The following is a 12,328-nucleotide window of genomic DNA, read 5'->3' on the forward strand; positions in this document are numbered from 1 at the left end:
GGTTTATCCTAAAACATTTTCCTTTTAAAGTAAAATCAAGTTTTATCACATGCTTTACCCCGTTTCCCATGTAATACAACCATTACATATCTTTTTTATATTACACATGTGTAATACAACATTTTTATGCGTTTTCATTGTCTTAGTTTTCGTTTATTGACCAATCGCATTTTGTTATTTTGCTGAAATGAAGTCGCAACGTCAAATGACGTCACGAAATGTAAACAACGTTCGGGATTTATCATTATGTTTGCGTAAATATTTATTTAATTTGCTCATTTAAAAGCATGTGAATAAAAGATCTGACACTCGTTGTCATATCAAACCATATTTTATTAAAGTCGTCCAAGAAATTTGTTAGTTAGCTCGCCAAAGGCTCGCTTACTAACAAAATTCCTGAACTCGTTTAATAAAATATGGTATGATATGACAACTCGTGCCAGATCCTATATATATATGACAACATAAAAAAATATTCCATGCAACATAAATATCAAGTAATGTGACAAATTATTATCTCCAAAGCAACATAAACATTATTGGAACAACACTTATATTTCCAGAGTACACACTTATGTGTCTCAAACAACGATTGAAACACTTTCTGAAACAGCCTACTGTGGTAGTTTCGTGCTCTTTAACCCTTTGCATGCTGGGAAATTTGTCATCTGCTTAAATGTTGTCTGCTGAATTTCTTAAATTAGCATTTCTTCGATTTTGTATTCAAAGTATACTTTGAATCAGACTAGCAAACAGTTTGGATACTGATGAGACGCCACGGTCTTCAAAATTCGGTTCCAGCACTGAAAGAGCTAAAGGGGAGAATAATGTAAAAAACTGCCGATGAAAATTATAGTCGTGTTTTCATTTGTGCCCAAAACATACCACAAAGCAATTTTAATTTCATGTACAGTGAGCACCTAACATTTGACATAATTTAAGTGTTACAATCAAGTAAAATTAATATATGTGAACATTGGTAGAATAATGTGAAAAAAAGGATTATTGTTTTTCATAATAGTTAGTTTGCTTTTGTGGTCATAACTACAAAGACGTCAATGCCATATAATAATATAATCAGTTAGATAAAGACACTATTTAAATGTCTATAGAAGTTCCATCTGATTGCTTGTGATTCAGGTGGCCTTAACTGTTGTTAAGTTGTTAACTAGATGCTTTGAATATTTATTTTTTTATCGTCTGTAAGTTGAAAATGGAATGATTATAGTTCCAGTTTAAAAATACGAAGACTATTATTAAGATGCAAGCAGTAAAAATATGTTGGAAATGGCTTGAATTGTTTAAAGATTCCTTAATACCGGTCTTGTAAAAGTTACACCCCAACGTATAATGAATACAAAATCTTAGAAATTATATCACTGTCAAACTAAGCATAAGCATACACTCTATTTTGATATATATACTTTTTAAGAAATAAGCTCTTAAATGAACAGCAATTAAGCCAGTAACTGCAACCATGATTGACTAAGGGGAATAATAATGTATACGGTATACGGTAGAAGGTCTAAAAGGCAATTAGTATTTGCCATGCTTGCCAAAAATGTGTAACCATTACATCCCCATCAATGTGCAACCATTATTGATTATGTATACCAACGTAACCGATATTGACCATGTAGACAGCAGAAACTAGCGACCCTTATGTACCATCTATAACTCAGTATGTATTTACCACCTATACTTCAAGAACAACAGCTGTTGTTCTATTATACAGAGTATACAGCAGTACAAGTTATCAACCATTATTGACAATGCAAACCGCCTAAGCTATCAATTATTAATGACCATGCATACCACAGAACTAGCGATTAATATTCACAAGTCTGTCCTTAGCAGCAAGCAACCTTTTCAAACCCTGTCTTTCGCACACAATTGCAACAACTATTGGACATGATCACCTCAGTATTTAAAAAACGGTTTTGAACATTTCAAGCCACAAAAGTTATTGGTCCTTCAAACTTATGACAACAATTAGATATATTGCAATATATGATCACTTCAAATGACATTTACTTAACTATTTAAAGGCATCAAACACAAAACATGCAGCAATCCAATTGTTTAATTGAATAAAAAAGCATATGAAATGCAAACAACGCGTTAAAGAAAACTTATTTCAGTTATGATCAGGGATGCCATGAATACCCCTGTACTTTGAAAATGCAGTCACGAAGACTCAAAACTTCAAAAATTATTTAGTTTCATTTTTATGTAAATTGCATTAAGAATCGGTTTCTTTACAGAATGTTTGAAAAGTGTAATCACAATTCTCATGTACCAACGGTAGTTTCAAATGTCGCTGTATAATTATGTAATGTGGGTATTTTAAATGATAATTTCTCTAGTAGCAGCTTTTATATCCAGTTAATGTCCTGTGTAAGTTATTTTCTGGAAATGCTGACACAGAACCGTTTTCATTTATATATATTATACTAAAAACCGGTTTATACACTTAATCAACCCCATATCATTTCTACCTAAATGCATTCACTGCATGTAATATAATCTGGGGAGCCATATTCCAGAACTGTTTAAATAGGTTAAGTTGATACCTATTGTCAATTTCATATAAGCATATGCACTCTGTGCATTTTCTTTATTTTGGAACATATATTCCATTTTACTTTTCTTCTCGTGTAGCCATTTTTGAATAAAAAAAACTCATCAAAGCGGCGTCACTACACCTATACCTCTGCTACACACAGTTGTGTCCCTTTTACCTTTATACAGTATCGTTCCCCAACCCCTGGTGGTCCCCCAATTCTCCAGCCTACACTTCCAACATAGTCATAATCCTTCTATTGTTGGACCCTGTCGTTGACTAAGTCACTTCCATATACATATACGTTGCACATAGAGGTAATTTATAGGAACATAACTCACTTTTAAAATAGTGTAAAATAACTCATCTATATTTTACCCATACGCTTTTAATTAAATGTACATGTCACTCTGCATGACAAACTGTTTAAATGACACAATGGCCATACATCAGTGTAGATATTTGTCATGGGTTAAGCTTTTTGAACAGTTAATAAAACTGTTAATAGCATTGATTATGTTCTGATTAGAATTAATATCAGTATATAGATAATTATTTATTTCGTAAGTGTAATATAACAAGATCAATTGTTTCATTTAAGTGGCCGTACAATGAGATCGTTTTTAAAGCCTTATTAGGCAGAACCAATTATCGTTTATTATACGTACTCGTAAAATATTCCTTTTAAACGATAATCCTAACCGCCTGCAAGGGGTAGGGGTGGGGGTTGAGGTTGGGAAAGTACTGTTTTAAAATCACCCCTTGTTCAACAGACAGGTTTTCATGTTGAATCGTCTTGTTACATTCTCTGTTTGCCGGCGTTCAACATCAGCGATTATCATGTCATTTATGTGTCTAGCCAGTGTAATACCACGCATCATAGCATCAATTATATCAACAAACATCTATTACTTCCATAATCAAATGCGTTTTTTGTTTAAGCAATTTATCATTATACTATCATAGTACAACGAGAATCTACTAAATTTGATGTATTTCCGAAGTAGTTGACATGCAAATGCAAAGACATGCCAATGCAAAACAGCACTCCGTACAGCTATGTTGCACCATTAAGTGATGTGGAAAATGCACTTACATTGCTATTTTACATTATAAAATAATGCAACAACTTTTATCAAGAATTGTCGTGATTGGTTGGATCTTTTTCATATTCTCACAGCAGATCTTTCAGTAAAAGAGACTTACACCATTGCAGCAAATGCTTATTAATATGTAAAGATATAACGATATATGTTAGGTACATGGTTTTAATATATAATCTTATCAAAAGTGGACCAATCTTCATCTTTTCTCTTCCTAATAAGGTATAAACTTCAAAGAAATTATAATGATTCACCAAATCTCATGTAATAGCTGTATCTACTAAATTCAAAATACAATAACAATGCGTATTTCAATAATACTTTGAGTAGTTAATGCGTTCATTCATTTATTTAACATATATTTCCTGCTTTTACATAACTTGAACTTATTTTTGTATAATGTTTAATAATGTATAATGTATTACATATGCTAAAGTAGTGTTTGTTTTGTCGAACCCAAAACACAACTTGTATGAACATTAATTGCCTTAAATTTTTTTTTTAATACTTCCGAATTATTAAACTGGTAGATTTTAACATTAATATGTCACATATGAATACTTCTTCATAAATAAACATGGCTAATATATATTACATAGCTAATATATATTTTGACCTAAATAAACTTATTAAAAGTTTTACGCGACTATTGGAGTCATCACTTTTAATCGTTTGTCTGAAGATGAAGAAAACATACACCGACATTTAACATTATTCATATCAGCAGAAAAATAGTTCTACATGTCACATTTACGCCACAATTACTGCTGCTTGTTTTTTTTCTGAAGAAAATTTTCAGCTGTCCTTGGAATGCAAATATTGCAATTCAATGTTAAAATCCGACTCACAATTCAGAAGGTATTGTCTTCGGAAAATGCAAATAATATATTGAAAATAGAACAGTGTGTTAATCACTATCAGTTTTATTAGTATACAACAAAAGTGTATATCTAATTATAATCTTGACAGTTGTCCAAAATGTACCGACGGTTACCATTTGAGTCTTGACGTAATGAAAAGTTAAGTTGGGTGCAAAGGTATTCTTTAAAACTATCACATTCTGAAGCCAAACTACTTATCAGAATGTCCAGAAGAGGATTGATTGTGCATGTTCTGTCTGATAATATGGTTTAAGCAAAACACGTCTAGTCATTATTGATCGTTCTAAGCATATACGTATTTCAATAATACTTTGAGTAGTTAATGCGTTAATTCCTTTATTTAACATATATTTCCTGATTGATTGTGCATGTTCTGTCTGATAATATGGCTTAAGCAAATAGCTACACAACATTTCTTGTCAATATTGACCGTTCTAAGGTCGCAATCGGAGTTTTATTAGTTGCTAAGGGTGGGCATGTATAGGTATGTATAGGAATGATCCTTAACCATACATAAAATATTTGCGGATGGTAGTGATATTATCTTTAAAGGATATGTTGTTGGAATTTCATGTTTAAGTCAGGAATTACTTGATTGGAGTTTTATTAGTTGCTAAGGTTGGGCATGTATAGGTATGTATAGGTATGATCCTTTAACATACATATTTACATACATGTTTAATTCAGGAATTACTTAAGAGCTTCAAGTACCTCTAAACAAGCTTATAGTTATGTTAACGTCATCCTATGTCACACATATAAATTTGAACTTTAATATGGATGCAGTTATCAACTCAACACCACATGGTCATGTTTGTAAAATTTCAATACATATAATCTGCTTAATTAAATGAAAAATAACACCTATCTAACAGTGACATTCATATATTAAAATCATGATTTAGAGTACATGCTGATCCATCTCATAAGTGCAAGTATTCGGAATGATAGACCGTAACAGGTGCACACATTTATCTGTTTAGAGGTGTAGCATAAACATTTAAATACCAAGAATTTATAATTTGGAATAAGCATAGGATGGTTAACATTTTATTTTTATTGTAATGATCTTTAAACAAAGGCATTTTGTGATAGAATCTAACGTTATATTATGTTTCTTGTAGTATATTTTCATTGTACAAACATCTTTTTTCAGCTGACCGTTCATGTAAATGCTATTTAAGAATGATATTGACATGCTGATAACACAATTTCACAGTATTTATTATAGTTATCTCGTTTCTTAATTGCCATTTCATAGTAAGTGATTTGTGTCTGTGTTATTAATATTTTTATTTATGCAACATTTTACATGAAAAATGACGACTAAGAAGATAAAAATCCCTTTGAACACTTTTATTAATGTATATTTACTTTTATTTAAAGCATAAATATTTGATTGCTTTCATTATCTGTGTTTGTGTGCTATGCGATTGTACATTGTTTTGTTGAAATCAAGTCTAAAACATTTGAACATAATATTGATGTCTTCATTGATTATATTGTCTGATAATTAATGAGGTAATCATGACTTCTAATTTATATATATATGGTACTAATTATTACTTTTAGATACACTGCCGTGTACTTTGTGAATACTTATCACTAGATGCTGATGATAAATTCCTTAATGTTATCATGTTACCGAGGTCTAAATTTGGTGGTTATTACTATAACAATCATACATGTAGACATGGTAAACACTAGTTATTGATGTATACATGGTCTTCAACTTTCGGCTTTTAGTCTCAAGTAATTGAAGTAATAACGTTTTTCACATTTACCGAAGGATACATAGCAAAGTATGCGGGATGCTTGGTCAGTAATAGTTTCTCGTAACTGAAGTTTTTCTGAAGTTTTTTGATTAGGTATATATGCTGAATACATACTGTTATAAAACATACTCGCCAATTATTTCTAGGTACTGAGGTATAAATGTTCAGTGATCGCCAGTACCTGAGATACACATGGTTAATAATGATTGCAAGTAAAAAAAAAAAAAGTAACATTATCAATAATAAACGCATTTTTGGAATAAAAAAACGATGACGCTGCGCTATACACGATCAAACCGTGGTTACTGTTCTATTCATGGCAAATAATGATTGCTGGTTTCTGTGGTATTCATAGTTAATTAACGATGGATATTTATTGAGATTTCATAGTCAATAACGACTCCGCTAGCACAACAACAACAACAACAACAACAACAGCAACAACAGCAACAACAACAACTACATTTATTTCAGCAACAAGCTCTTAGCATACACATACACATTTTATATATACAAGTAATAGCAGATGTGGATTAAATGTTAAATTGAACACATGGTGTTAGTGCAAAAATGTATCATATATTCGTTTGAAAAATATATTCAATATTGACAACAATGTAATGTTAAGAAGTACAGTAGTCATTAATTCAAACTTATGTAAGTATCAAGCAGCGAGTTAAAGAAATAATAAAAAATACAAGTATTTCAAACGAGAACGATGGTTATAGTTATTTATAAAAGTTAAACTTTCTGAAAGTTGATATAAGTATCATAACTAATTTGCCATTAAGAAAAAAAAGCAAAATGAAACAACACGTTTAGTAGAAACAAATTAGCATCGTTTTAATGTGATTCAAATTTAAATGGAGGGAGGAATTGAATTTGAATATGTTGTGCGTGAAATAAAATATGTAATAATGTTGTTACGTTCTAAAAGACAAATTACGTATCTAGTAGGCGTCATAAATTTGCAGCTTCGTATATAAATTTTGCTAGACTAATAAGTATAGTTTTATTTTTTTTACTGGACAACAGTCTTTGAAACTGTTGGCCATCTTCAGTACTGTAACTTTATTTTTTTTCTTCTTAGGTGCGTATATAAGGGGCAAACTCATAAGACCCATCATGATATTCAGTTTCTACAGTATTCATATTACATAATTTGCACTAACGGTTTGCTTTGTCAATATTATTGTATCGCCCCCTTTCTATTTCTAGTTTATGCAATGATAAACGGAATATGCTTCGGGCAATTTTATAATTTGGTTTATTAATTTTGTCCAAATAACTTTCTAAAGATTAACTATGTTTGAATAAACAGTACGTAGAGAGACGGGTAGAGTTTTTATTCTCGCCGTGCCATGTTCGAGTATAATTGTCTAATATTCGTTGTTTGAATTATATAAAAAGGGATTTGGTTATGTTTCGGTTTATCCATAATTCAGACATACCGATGCTGTCGAGAATGGATTTTACATGGTATGCTCAGTTTTGATTGTTGTATGTATGCCCATTGTCCGTATCGTGTTTTAGCATATTGTATGTGATTTTGATCAGGCTACTCTCAATTGATGATAGTAGTTTGACCAGTATTTAATGATGTTTATTTTCCGTATTTCATTAAAGGGGCCTTTTCACAGATTTTGGTATGTTTTAAAGTTTGTCATTAAATGCTTTATATTGATATATGTAAACATTGGATCTAAAAAGCTCCATTAAAACATCAAGAATAAAATAAAAAAGGAAAAAAGTAACCCGCAGCAGGGCTCGAACCAGTGACCCCCGGTGTCCTGAAGTAAAAACCAATTAGACCGCTTGGCCATCCTGCCAAGTATGTATGAAAGACGTATTTTATAGTTTATATAAGCAATCTTTGTAGTTTCACACAATTAAACGACACCAACAGAACTCTCCAAATTATTCAATCGTTTCGTGTTGCAACGCTTTATAATTTTCAGGTTTTTAAATCGTCAAAAGATGCATATAATGGCTATATAAGACAATGGTAAATGTTCAGTATTACTGTTTCCTCACAAATATCATAACTAAAACGAAAATTTGCGAATCTAAAACAACTTTTTTTCAATTTTGTCAATTTACCAAAACGTGAAAAGATCCCTTTAAAAGTATTCTTTATAATTCTACATACAACGCGCTAAGGTTGGTTGATTTATTTACACACAGTAATTTCTTTAAAAATTTCGTGTGCACGGCTTCAATATCTTTTGCCTGTGTAATACCCCATATTTCAGACGAGTATTGCAAAATTGATGCTACTAAGATATCAAAGAGTTTGGGTTTGATTTTGTGCTGAATTCATACATGTTGGGCACTGAGAAAAGTCGGTGAATTGATTTTGACGCATGGTCTGCTGTGCATTTTTGCGTTCTATTAAAGTTATCGTTTTTAAACAAGTATACCCCCAGATATTTAAAGGGAGTAACGACGTCTAGTTTTTCGCCATACAGAAAGATATTGATGTTTGTGTAAAGTGTTCCTTTTTCGAATATTAACACTTTTGTTCTAGCCGTATTTATTTTTGATTTCGATGCATTACAGTATGCTTCTATGCCTGTTAACATGTGTTGTAGTGAGGTTGGTGACGTTGCGAATAAAATTTGGTCATCAGCATACAAAATAAGAAATCATGTAAACTCGTCTATAGTGAATAAACCATCTAAATCTGTACTTATGTTCTTCAACATGTCATTGACGAACATCATGAAGAGCAGCGATGAACTGGAATCACCTTGTTTCACTCCTTGGTGCATCGAGATTCGGTCGGACAAGTTATGATTAAATTTAATTCCTGATTGTACGATACTATACATCGTTCTTAGAGCTTTTATAACTTTTGAACTCACATTTTCCGATATCAGTTTTTGCCAAAGTAATGAGCGTTTCCTGCCTTGTTCACGTCTGGGGTACGACGGGTTGAACGCTGTACAAAACCCTCTGTGGGTTCAATAATAATTTTTTAAACTTTTTTATCATCAGCCTCATCGCGTTCAACATAAACATCAACCCCTGCTTCTGAGTGTCCAGGAATTGCAACGTCCTCTGCAACAGTAAACTTTCGTTGCCTTTTGGTTGCGGGTATCAATTGGATTTCTTTCCATTTTGGCTTGATGATACGCTTGCTTAGGAAGATGTCCGCCTGTCCGTCCTCTCTCCAGCCAACACATTCAGCCCTAGTAGCACTTCGTCATCTATGTCGGCCACAACTGCTTGACAGGTCACCTTTACTGATCCTAATAATGTATTAAATTCGCTCATCCCCATCTCACGTATTGGTGAACTGCCTGCCCCGCGCAGCTTGACTGACCCCTTAAGGACCGGCTTGTCTTTGGTGCTCAGCTGGTCATACACGCGACTGGACTCTATCGTCAACGAAGCACCGGTGTCGAGGGTGAAGGTCACTTGTGTCTCCCCTATTTATCCTCGGATATAAACATCAGTGGTAAGCTCTCTTCCTCTCTTCACTCCCGTACTGGGTACTTCCCTCTCCGGCTCGCTAACCCCAGTATGATGATGTTTATAAAATTTTCATTGACTTCTTTTCCTAGCTCTGGGCTCGAGAGAAACCCCTGTCTCGTTAAAACTTTCTCGAGATGGCTTTTCGCCGATAAGATAGTGGCAGATATCTTATCCTTAGCTTGGTTTTGCGGGCAGTCTCTAGCGTAGTTGCCGGTCTGATGAAAGCTGAAGCACTTTACGTGTCTACTTTGTGGTCACCTCTGCAAATGTTTATTTTCCTCCACTCCCAGTTTCTCTTTTTTACTTATTAGAGTTTTCAATAACTCTTGTTCATTATCATGCTTGTCACTGTTGCTTTCTACATTCTCGGGCATGCTGGGCTTACTTCTCGTCTGGTCTTTGACAATTCTGCATGCAGCCCTTTCAGTTTTAGGTACTTCCAAAACCTCGTTTTAAGTCTCGTCAGTGGTAAAGGCTCTCCTGGTTGAATGCTTGTATTCTCGAAAATATTTACTTGCACTTCTTGTTTGTATAAAATTTCACCACGTAAAATACCGCCTCGTCGATATTACTTGGTTACTTGTGGTACTCAACCTCGAACTTCACCTCTTGGTCAACCAGCCCATCGAGCAATCTTCTCACTAGATTCTCATTTCGTGTGTTTTGATCCCGTTGCTTCTGCGCTTAATATCGTAAAGACGCATGAGTTCGGCGACATAGTCTTCTGCTTTTTCCCCATGCTTCTGATTGCGCCTACTGAAGTTGGCTGCGAAGGATCTGCTAGTATCGATTACGCGGTACCTCCTTGTCAACTCTGCGGTCAGTTCATGATAGTCTGACAACACTTCCGTAGGCAGCTGTGTAAACACAAATTCGCTCGCCTGACCTTCTATTATCGCCAGCTGATTGTCCAGCTAATCTTCCTCGTCCAAACCATACCCTCTGGATATCGCCTCGATCTTTGCTGATCATACCATCCAATCTGCTTCACCTGTGAATGATGGTAGTTTTGGCACGGGACGAGTATTCCGCCCAACTGCGGGCCTTCTATAGACAACATCAGCCCTTGGTGCATGACGTGCATGCACTCACTGCCTATAATTGTAGACACGCCCAATATCACTTTCGTGTTCGTTGTCTCCCTAACCGTAGCAGTCCTGATCTTCATGACAGTTATTTCCATCAACCATCGACGGATGCTGGCAGATGTTGTCAAACTCCCATTGCATTAACGGGGATCCCGAATCACGCCTATATCTGTTGTCTCGTCGCTGCCTATAGAAATTCCTCATCTCGAGTTGACCTTCAAACACGTGTTGTACCCTCTCTAGGCCATTGCCAAAATGCTCGTTATCCCGCTCATTTACATATTGAACGCCGATGGGTACATTGCAGTTGACCGCGCCTCTGTTGTAGTAGTGACTTTGGCAATTTAGAACACGCAACTCGGACGTAACTTCTTTAAGCGGCCCGGCTACCTATCGCATCAACCCATGGGTAGCGGCCTTGCCACCGCCATTTCTTGGTTGCTACGTTCTTCTGCATCGACTTCCATTCGTGTTCCGTCCCCTTGGACGCTCGATGCATTCGGAGAGACTTCCGTTTGCACATCGCCCCTTTTAGCGCTTAATGTTTGCGTAATCGATTTCCCCACGTTAACCCCGCTCTGATATTTACTTCCGGGCGACTGTCATTTAAATCGCTAATGATCGCTGATTTAATCACCGCAGTATTCTCGGAAAGTATCTTTTGGGCTGTTATTAAGGATATTTGTTAACCGTTGTCCAAATGGCTACAGGAACATAACTGTATTATACTGAATACTAAATCCCGTTAGAGTTGTCTCTACCGTTAATCCTGTTTGATATTATTGTTCTTCATAGTTTGTTGTACACTTGTTGAGAGGCAATTTGAAGAGATACAGCTATTTAAAACAGTTATTTCGTGCTCATGTCAACTAGTGGAGTGGCAAATGCCCTAGACATGAGTCCAATCACTGGATCCTTAAATCGTTGATTTTAAGGATCCCACTTCTGACAATTGTTGCGTGCCGGCTGCTCTGTCTTCTTGTCAGGATATTGATGTCAACAACAAGTTTAATTTTGTAACTATTTGAAGTATATTGTTGTAGTTAAATAAATTTTATATATTTCCTTACACTAGTATAAACTTTATTTTATAATGTAAGGTTAGGTCGGCCTTCCTACCAGCTTGGGCAAGGTAATCAGGTTGATCCTGATGACTAGTTCAATGTACTCATAGTACAGATATATAATTCAAGGTTACATACTCTGATATTTAGTATAGACGTAAGAGATAAAATAAATGTGCTAAAACGACCATTTACAAGTTATTGGTTTTTACAAACTTCTTCAAGGTGAATATTAACGAAATCCGGGCACAAAACGATCCTATCACATTTGGGCGCTCGTCCAGGATCTATCCAGCAATAACATAAATTATCAGTTGTTTAAAAATCCTAAACTTTCACAGCAGAACCAAATGGTCGTTTTGTCTCTCTTAGGTATT

Source organism: Dreissena polymorpha, chromosome 10 (genome assembly GCF_020536995.1).
Source record: "Dreissena polymorpha isolate Duluth1 chromosome 10, UMN_Dpol_1.0, whole genome shotgun sequence".
NCBI lineage: Eukaryota > Metazoa > Mollusca > Bivalvia > Myida > Dreissenidae > Dreissena > Dreissena polymorpha.